Here is a 7,132-nt window from a genome sequence, read left to right as displayed (position 1 = left end):
AAGCCTTTGGTGATATTGGCCCAATAACATCCATACCCCACATGGAAAATGGCCAAGGAGAGGTGATGACGTGAAGAGGTGAAGGAGGCGCGTGTATTTTGTCTCCGTAAATTTGGCATTTGTGGCACTTCCTGGCATGATCAATACAATCTCCTTCCATGGTGGGCCAATAGTACCCAAATCTCATGATCTGTCTGGCCATCGTGAAACCACTGGCGTGCGTCCCACAAGTACCCTCATGGACTTCTTCCAAAATTTTCTTGGCTTCCACAGCATCCACACATCTTAACAGTACTTGATCCTTCCTTCTTTTATATAACACTTCTCCATCTACGACATATTCAATGGCTATCTTTCTCAGAGTTCTTTTGTCATTCTCTGTCGCCTGATCAGGGTATTCTCGATTCTTCACATATTGTAGGATACTCTGATACCAAGGACAATCATCTTTTCCCTCCTCCTCAATATTGCAACAATTAGCCGGGGTCTCAGAGATACTCATCTGAACAGGCCTCATTGCCTCAAGTCTATTCACCTGAATCATCGAAGCTAGAGTAGCTAATGCATCAGCCATTTGGTTTTCCTCCCGTGGGAGGTAATAGAAGGTGATATCGTCAAACTCCTCAGCCAATTCAAGAACTAGTTTTCTATAACCGATTAGCTTAGGATCTCTAGTCTCCCACTCCCCTTTGAGTTGGTATATCACCAACGCTGAATCCCCGTATACTCTCAGTACTTTGATGTTCCGTTCAATGGCTACACGAATGCCCATAATACATGCTTCATATTCTGCCATGTTATTTGTACAATCGAAGTCCAACTTGCTAGCAACAGGATAATGATCTCCACTTGGGGATACCAAAACTGCCCCAACTCCATTACCGGTAGCATTTGAAGCTCCATCAAAATTTAACTTCCATACGTGATCCATTTGAGGATTTTCTTCAGTATTCGCCACATACATCAAGTCCTCGTTTGGAAAATCGAAATTCAAAGATTCATAGTCCTCCAAGGCTCTACTAGCTAGGAAATCGGCTATTGCACTTCCCTTTATGGCCTTCTGACTGACATATACTATATCAAATTCTGAGAGCAAGATCTGCCATCTAGCCATTCTCCCGTTCAAAGCAGTCGATTCCATCATATACTTTAAGGGATCTAACTTTGAAATCAGCCAAGTCGTGTGATACAACATATACTGCCTCAGTCTTCGGGTTGCCCAGATTAGAGCACAACACAACTTCTCAATTGATGAGTACCTTATTTCGCAATCGGTAAATTTCTTACTGAGGTAGTATATTGCCCTTTCTTTCTTTCCCGTCTCATCATGTTGGCCCAATACGCATCCCATGGAATTCTCCAACACTGTTAGATACAATATCAATGGCCTATCTGAACTTGGAGGTGATAAGACTGGGGTATTAGCCAAGTACTGCTTTATCTTATCGAAAGCCCTCTGACACTCTTCATCCCATTCACCCGGATTATGTTTCTTTAAGAGCCGGAATACTGGATCACATTTCTCTGTCAGTTGTGAGATGAACCGAGCAATGTAATTCAGCCTCCCTAGGAAACCTCGAACCTCCTTCTGAGTGCGCGGGGGAGGTAAATCTCGTATTGCCTTTACTTTGTCTGGGTCAACCTCGATCCCCTTTTTGCTAACTATGAAGCCTAATAACTTCCCTGATCTGGCTCCAAACGTGCATTTGGCTGGGTTAAGCTTGAGCTAAAATTTCTTTAATCTCAAAAATAACCTTTTCAAGACCTGAACATGCTCTTCTTCCGTTCTAGACTTCGCGATCATATCGTCAACATAGACTTCGATCTCCTTGTGCATCATGTCGTGAAACAAAGTCACCATAGCTCTTTGATATGTTGCTTCCGCGTTCTTCAATCCGAAGGGCATTACCTTGTAACAGAATGTTCCCCATAAGGTAATGAATGTGGTTTTCCTCATGTCTCCAGGATGCATCTTTATTTGATTGTATCCAGAGAAACCATCCATGAAAGAAAACAATGAATAGCCCGCCGTGTTATCTACCAAAGTATCAATGTGAGGCAGTGGAAAGTTGTCCTTTGGGCTAGCCTTGTTCAAATCCCTATAATCCACACACATTCGTACCTTTCCATCTTTTTTGGGAACAGGGACAATGTTGGCTATCCAATCCGAATACTTGACCTCTTGTAAGAATCCAGCGTCGAATTGTCTTTTGACTTCTTCTCTTATTTTCAACACAATGTCAGGTCTCATTCTCCTGAGCTTCTGTTGAACGGGTTTACAATCCTCCTTTATGGGCAGACGATGCACCACAATGTTAGTACTTAGCCCAGGCATATCTTGGTACGACCACGCGAAAACATCTTTGAACTCTCGAAGCAAATTAATGAGGTCTTGCCTTGTCTTTGCGGTGATTTCAGTTCCAATTTTCACCTCCTTTCCATCCTCTAGGCTCACTATTTCTAATGATTCCCTATGAGGTAGGATATGCTTATCCTCTTGTTCCACCATTCTTAACAAGTCCGGAGATGCATCATAATCTTCGTCATTTTCAAAGTCGCGGGATCCCTCTAAACACACTTCTTGCTCAAAAATAGGCTCCGCGTTTGAGGCAGCGTCACTCATGTCATTGATATCTGAAGACCTATGAGGGCACATCAAAGAATATACCAAGAATATATAAATTTATGAATATGTTTGTGCAAAAGAATTACAAATGAAAGAATTATTTGTAAGACAATCAACCAAATGAAAAATGTAAAGGAAAAAAAAAGTGACTGATCGAGATGAACGTAGACACGTATTTCATTAAAATAATGATTCTTAGGCCCAATGCCTATTTCACAAAATCAAACAACAGGAATGTTTTGAGCATTACTCTGAATAAGCCCTAAAGACTACAGGGATTTCTTCAGCAGTCCAATTGTTTAGCTCGCTTCCAGGCTCATACGGGCAGATCTCCAACAAGGCCCTCCTTTCCGATGCTTCTATGGCGTTGGTATAAACGTTTTCCAACATTCCTCCCATGCCACTACCGGACACTCCACATTCAGAATGAATAAATCCTCCCGACACAAAAGATGTAGATATGTGGGGAAAGGTTAAAGGCTCACCCTTAGCTTCATGTCCATTCAAACGCGCCCTTCTTCTCTCTTGTCTCTTCTCTACTTCTTTCTTCTTCTGCTTCATGTCTGGCTTGTACCCTAAACCAAATCTATCAAACTTTTCCTTCGGCATTGGTGCCTCAATCCTTCCCTGAAGATATTTTCCCAATCCTTTCCCGGGCAAGGCTCCTCTTCCTACCATCAATCGCAATCCCATCTCAGTGGTCCTAGATATTTTCGGTACTGGAATTCTATTTCCCTCCGCAATAAACATCGCGCTCACAAATTCTAACGACCGAAAAGAACATTCTAGTGCCTCATCGTTGATGTCCACATAAGGTGCATCGCTAGCCATCATTGCGATAATATCCTCCTCTGCATCTATTGTTACCAACCGATCCTCCGATACCAACTTCACCTTCTGATGTAATGATGAAGGTACTGCCCCTGCTGAGTGTATCCACGGTCTCCCCAATAGACAGTTGTAGGAGGGTTTAATATCCATTACCAAGAAATCCACCTCATAAGTGATTGGGCCAATCCTTAATGGTACCTCAATTCTCCCCATAACCTCCTTTTTTGTTCCATCAAATGCCCTTACTATGCTCTGGCATGCTTTCATGTGCGAACTGTCTATTGGTAATCGACTAAGAGTGGACAAAGGCAATACATTTAGTGCAGATCCATTATCAACCAAGGCCCCCGGGAGTGTGTACCCTTTGCATCGGACAGTAACATGCAGGGCTTTAGTAGAACCTCTTCCTCCGGATGGTATTTCATCATCATTGAAGAAGATAAAATTGTCAGCACCAATATTGTTGATCAACCGATCCAGCTTGTTTACCGAAATATCGTCAGCCACATATGTTTCGTTTAGCACCTTTAAAAGTGCATTCCGATGTACTTCTGAGTTTAAGAGTAAAGCTAGTACAGAAATGCGGGCTGGCTGTTTGTGCAGTTGCTCCACAACACTGTATTCACTGTGTTTCAAAAACTTCAAAAACTCATTCGCCTCCTCTTCTTTTATTGGTTCATTTACCAATGGCTCAACTTCTACTGCTTTCCCTTTCCTCTGTTCTTTCTTCCAATTCTCTTCCCTGGACGACTCTGCTTGAGGGTCATATCTTTTTCCATTGCGCGTGTAAGAACCTATTTCCTGATTCCTTTTTGCTTCTTTTCCCAAAATGGTCACATTACACCCGTAATTCCACGGCACCATTTTGTTATTCTTATAAGAGAAATTTGATGGTTTCTGGATTACAATTTTCGGTGTTACCTGAGCCCTAACCTCATTACCCTTAGGGCGTGAGATAATGACCACAGAATGATTTATTTTTGGAGCCTTTGTTCCCAACTCTGTCGCGCATATGCTCCTCATTTCTTTCACATCTTCATAAAACCTCATCTCCTTATTATCCATCATGCTTTGAACCAAAGCCTTGAATCCTTCACATTCTTGGATTTCATGCCCTGTTTTATGGTGAAATTCACAATAATTTCCCATCTCATGCCCTTCCTCAGAATCTGAAATAACCAACCCTCTTTTCGCCATTTCTTTCCAGACCCATTTCAATGGAGTTTTTACTTCAGCAATGTCAGTCTTGACTTCTTCTCCCGTACCTTCGTTAACTATATTCACCCCCTTATCTGCGTGATTAGGTAACGGATTCTTTGCGTTAGGTGAGTCGTCAAGTTTGACAACACCTAAATTGATAAGTCCTTCTACTACCTTCTTGAAGGCAGTACAATTTTCTATCGAGTGCCCAGAAATTCCCGCATGATAATCACATTGCGCGTTCGTATCATACCATTTTGGATACGGGGGTTGTAGAGGACTCAAGTAGCGAGGAGCAACAACATGTGCATCGAATAAAGTCTGATACAACTCCTTGTATGACATCGGGATTGGCGTGAATTGGGGCTTTTCAGTAGTTTGCCTAGCTCCCGACTCTTGTCTTGATGATCCCTGTTGATTAGCAACCACTTTCTTTGGTTGATTCACGGTAATTGACCTACCATAAGTATTCACATTATTCACTTCATTTTCTCTTTTCCTCGGGGGTGCCCTCCTATTATTTTCTCCTCCATCCATTTTTCCACTTTTAATGGCATGCTCAATCATTTCACCATTCATGATTATATCCGAGAAATTTTTTGAAGCGCTTCCCAACATGTGAGTGATGAACGGGGCTTTCAAAGTATTAATAAAAAGCGTCATCATCTCTTTTTCCAAAAGCGGTGGTTGCACCTGAACCGCCACCTCTCGCCACCTCTGCGCATATTGTCTGAAGCTTTCGTTCGATTTCTTCTCTAAATTTTGCAGAGTTATCCTGTCAGGCATCATTTCTGAGACATGATTGTATTGTCTCAGGAAAGCCTGTGCTAAATCCCTCCAAGTAGCAATTTTAGCTCGGCTCAGCTGATTGTACCACTTTGACGCTGCTCCCGTAAGACTTTCCTAAAAGCAATGTATTAATAATTGATCATTATTAATATGCCCCGTCATTCTTCTACAAAACATAGTAATATGGGATCCTGGGCAACTAGTCCCGTTGTATTTCTCGAATTCCGGCATCTTAAATTTGTAAGGGAGCACCAAGTCCGGAACCAAGCTCAAATCCTTTGCATCTATTCCATAGCTTTCGATGCTTTCTATTGCCCTAAACTTCTCTTCTATCCATTTCTATTTCTCCTCAAATTGTTTTGGAAATTCCTCCTTCGCCTTGTCCTTTTCAACCATCTCGTCAAGATCTGGGACAGCAATATTATTCGGGCTATCACCGGGATTAAGGCCCGCTCCGGGTTGAAAATTCATTGGGATTGAAGCATCGCCTTGGAACAGCTGGGGCCTAACTGACACAGAGGGTCTCCGCGGATGCAGCTCAGTCTGTACCTGCGCATGCGGAGGCGTGAAACCTGGAGGATAAAGTGGTTCACCATTGTTTTCTTCTTCACTAACAATCACAGGACCTTTACCCTTATCTACTCCCTTCAATAATTGCATCATCTTAGCCACCAGATCATTTTGGGACTCCTCCATCTTTTGCACCATGTCACGCTGAATCTTTTCTATTTGCTCTTTCATTTGCGCCTGCAACTGGTCTTGCATTTCTCTTTGAAGTCGCTCTAGCTTCTCCAACCTTTGGTCCATAATTTTTGCCTTAGCTCAGGTGCCGTAACTTTGTTGGTTTTCCAGGTTAACTGAAATGATTTTATTCGATTAGGTTTTTAATGGTCATTAATGCATGTGATGTGATGCAATGCATGAAAAGAATGCAAAGAAAAAGAGGCACTGATTCTAATTCAACTTCATTAGAAAACTTTACTAGATAAAGAGTTTCTTTACATAAAATAGACTACATATATGGCTTTGCCCTCACACTCAAAGCCTTAACCTTTCTAAGAAGCCAAGCTAATTCTCGGCCCCTGTCCGACTCTGACTCATACTTCAAACTTAATAGATCAGCCTGAACCGCTAGAGTTTACAGATGATCAGCTACTTCGCGCACTTGAGTCACCGCCTCTCCCATAATATAATCTCTTTCTCCAATCTGCTCTTGAGACCGACGGAATTGTCTTTGCCACTGCTCATTACTTTCTTCCAGAAGCTCTATCCGGATTTCACTATTTTGCAATGCACTCTCTAGCCCTCCTATTTGTCTTTTTAATTCTTCAATTTTGTCTAAGCTCACCCTTAATTCAAGCGTAGCATTACGATTACAGTACTGGTAAAGCGATCTTTCTAGTTCAGTTATCCGGACCTTCAACTCCATCTTCTCGTCTTGGCAAACTAGTAGACTCTTTCCCAATGCGACTTCTCGAGCCCGAGTATCCTGAAATTTCTTTTCCCATTGATTAACTTTCGTCTTTTCCTCCTGAATTTCTTGTCGCCATTGCTCTGGCGTTTTACCCAAGCCAGCAGCTCTTACCGACCTACGCAACTTCTTGTAATCTGTCTTCAGGCTGTCCAAATCTTCTTCTGCTTTGTTCTTTCCTTTTCTCAATTTATCGGCCTCTAATCTTTGAATGT

Source organism: Gossypium hirsutum, chromosome A07, assembly GCF_007990345.1.
Source record: "Gossypium hirsutum isolate 1008001.06 chromosome A07, Gossypium_hirsutum_v2.1, whole genome shotgun sequence".
Lineage (NCBI taxonomy): Eukaryota > Viridiplantae > Streptophyta > Magnoliopsida > Malvales > Malvaceae > Gossypium > Gossypium hirsutum.
Note: the sequence above shows the minus strand (reverse complement) of the source record.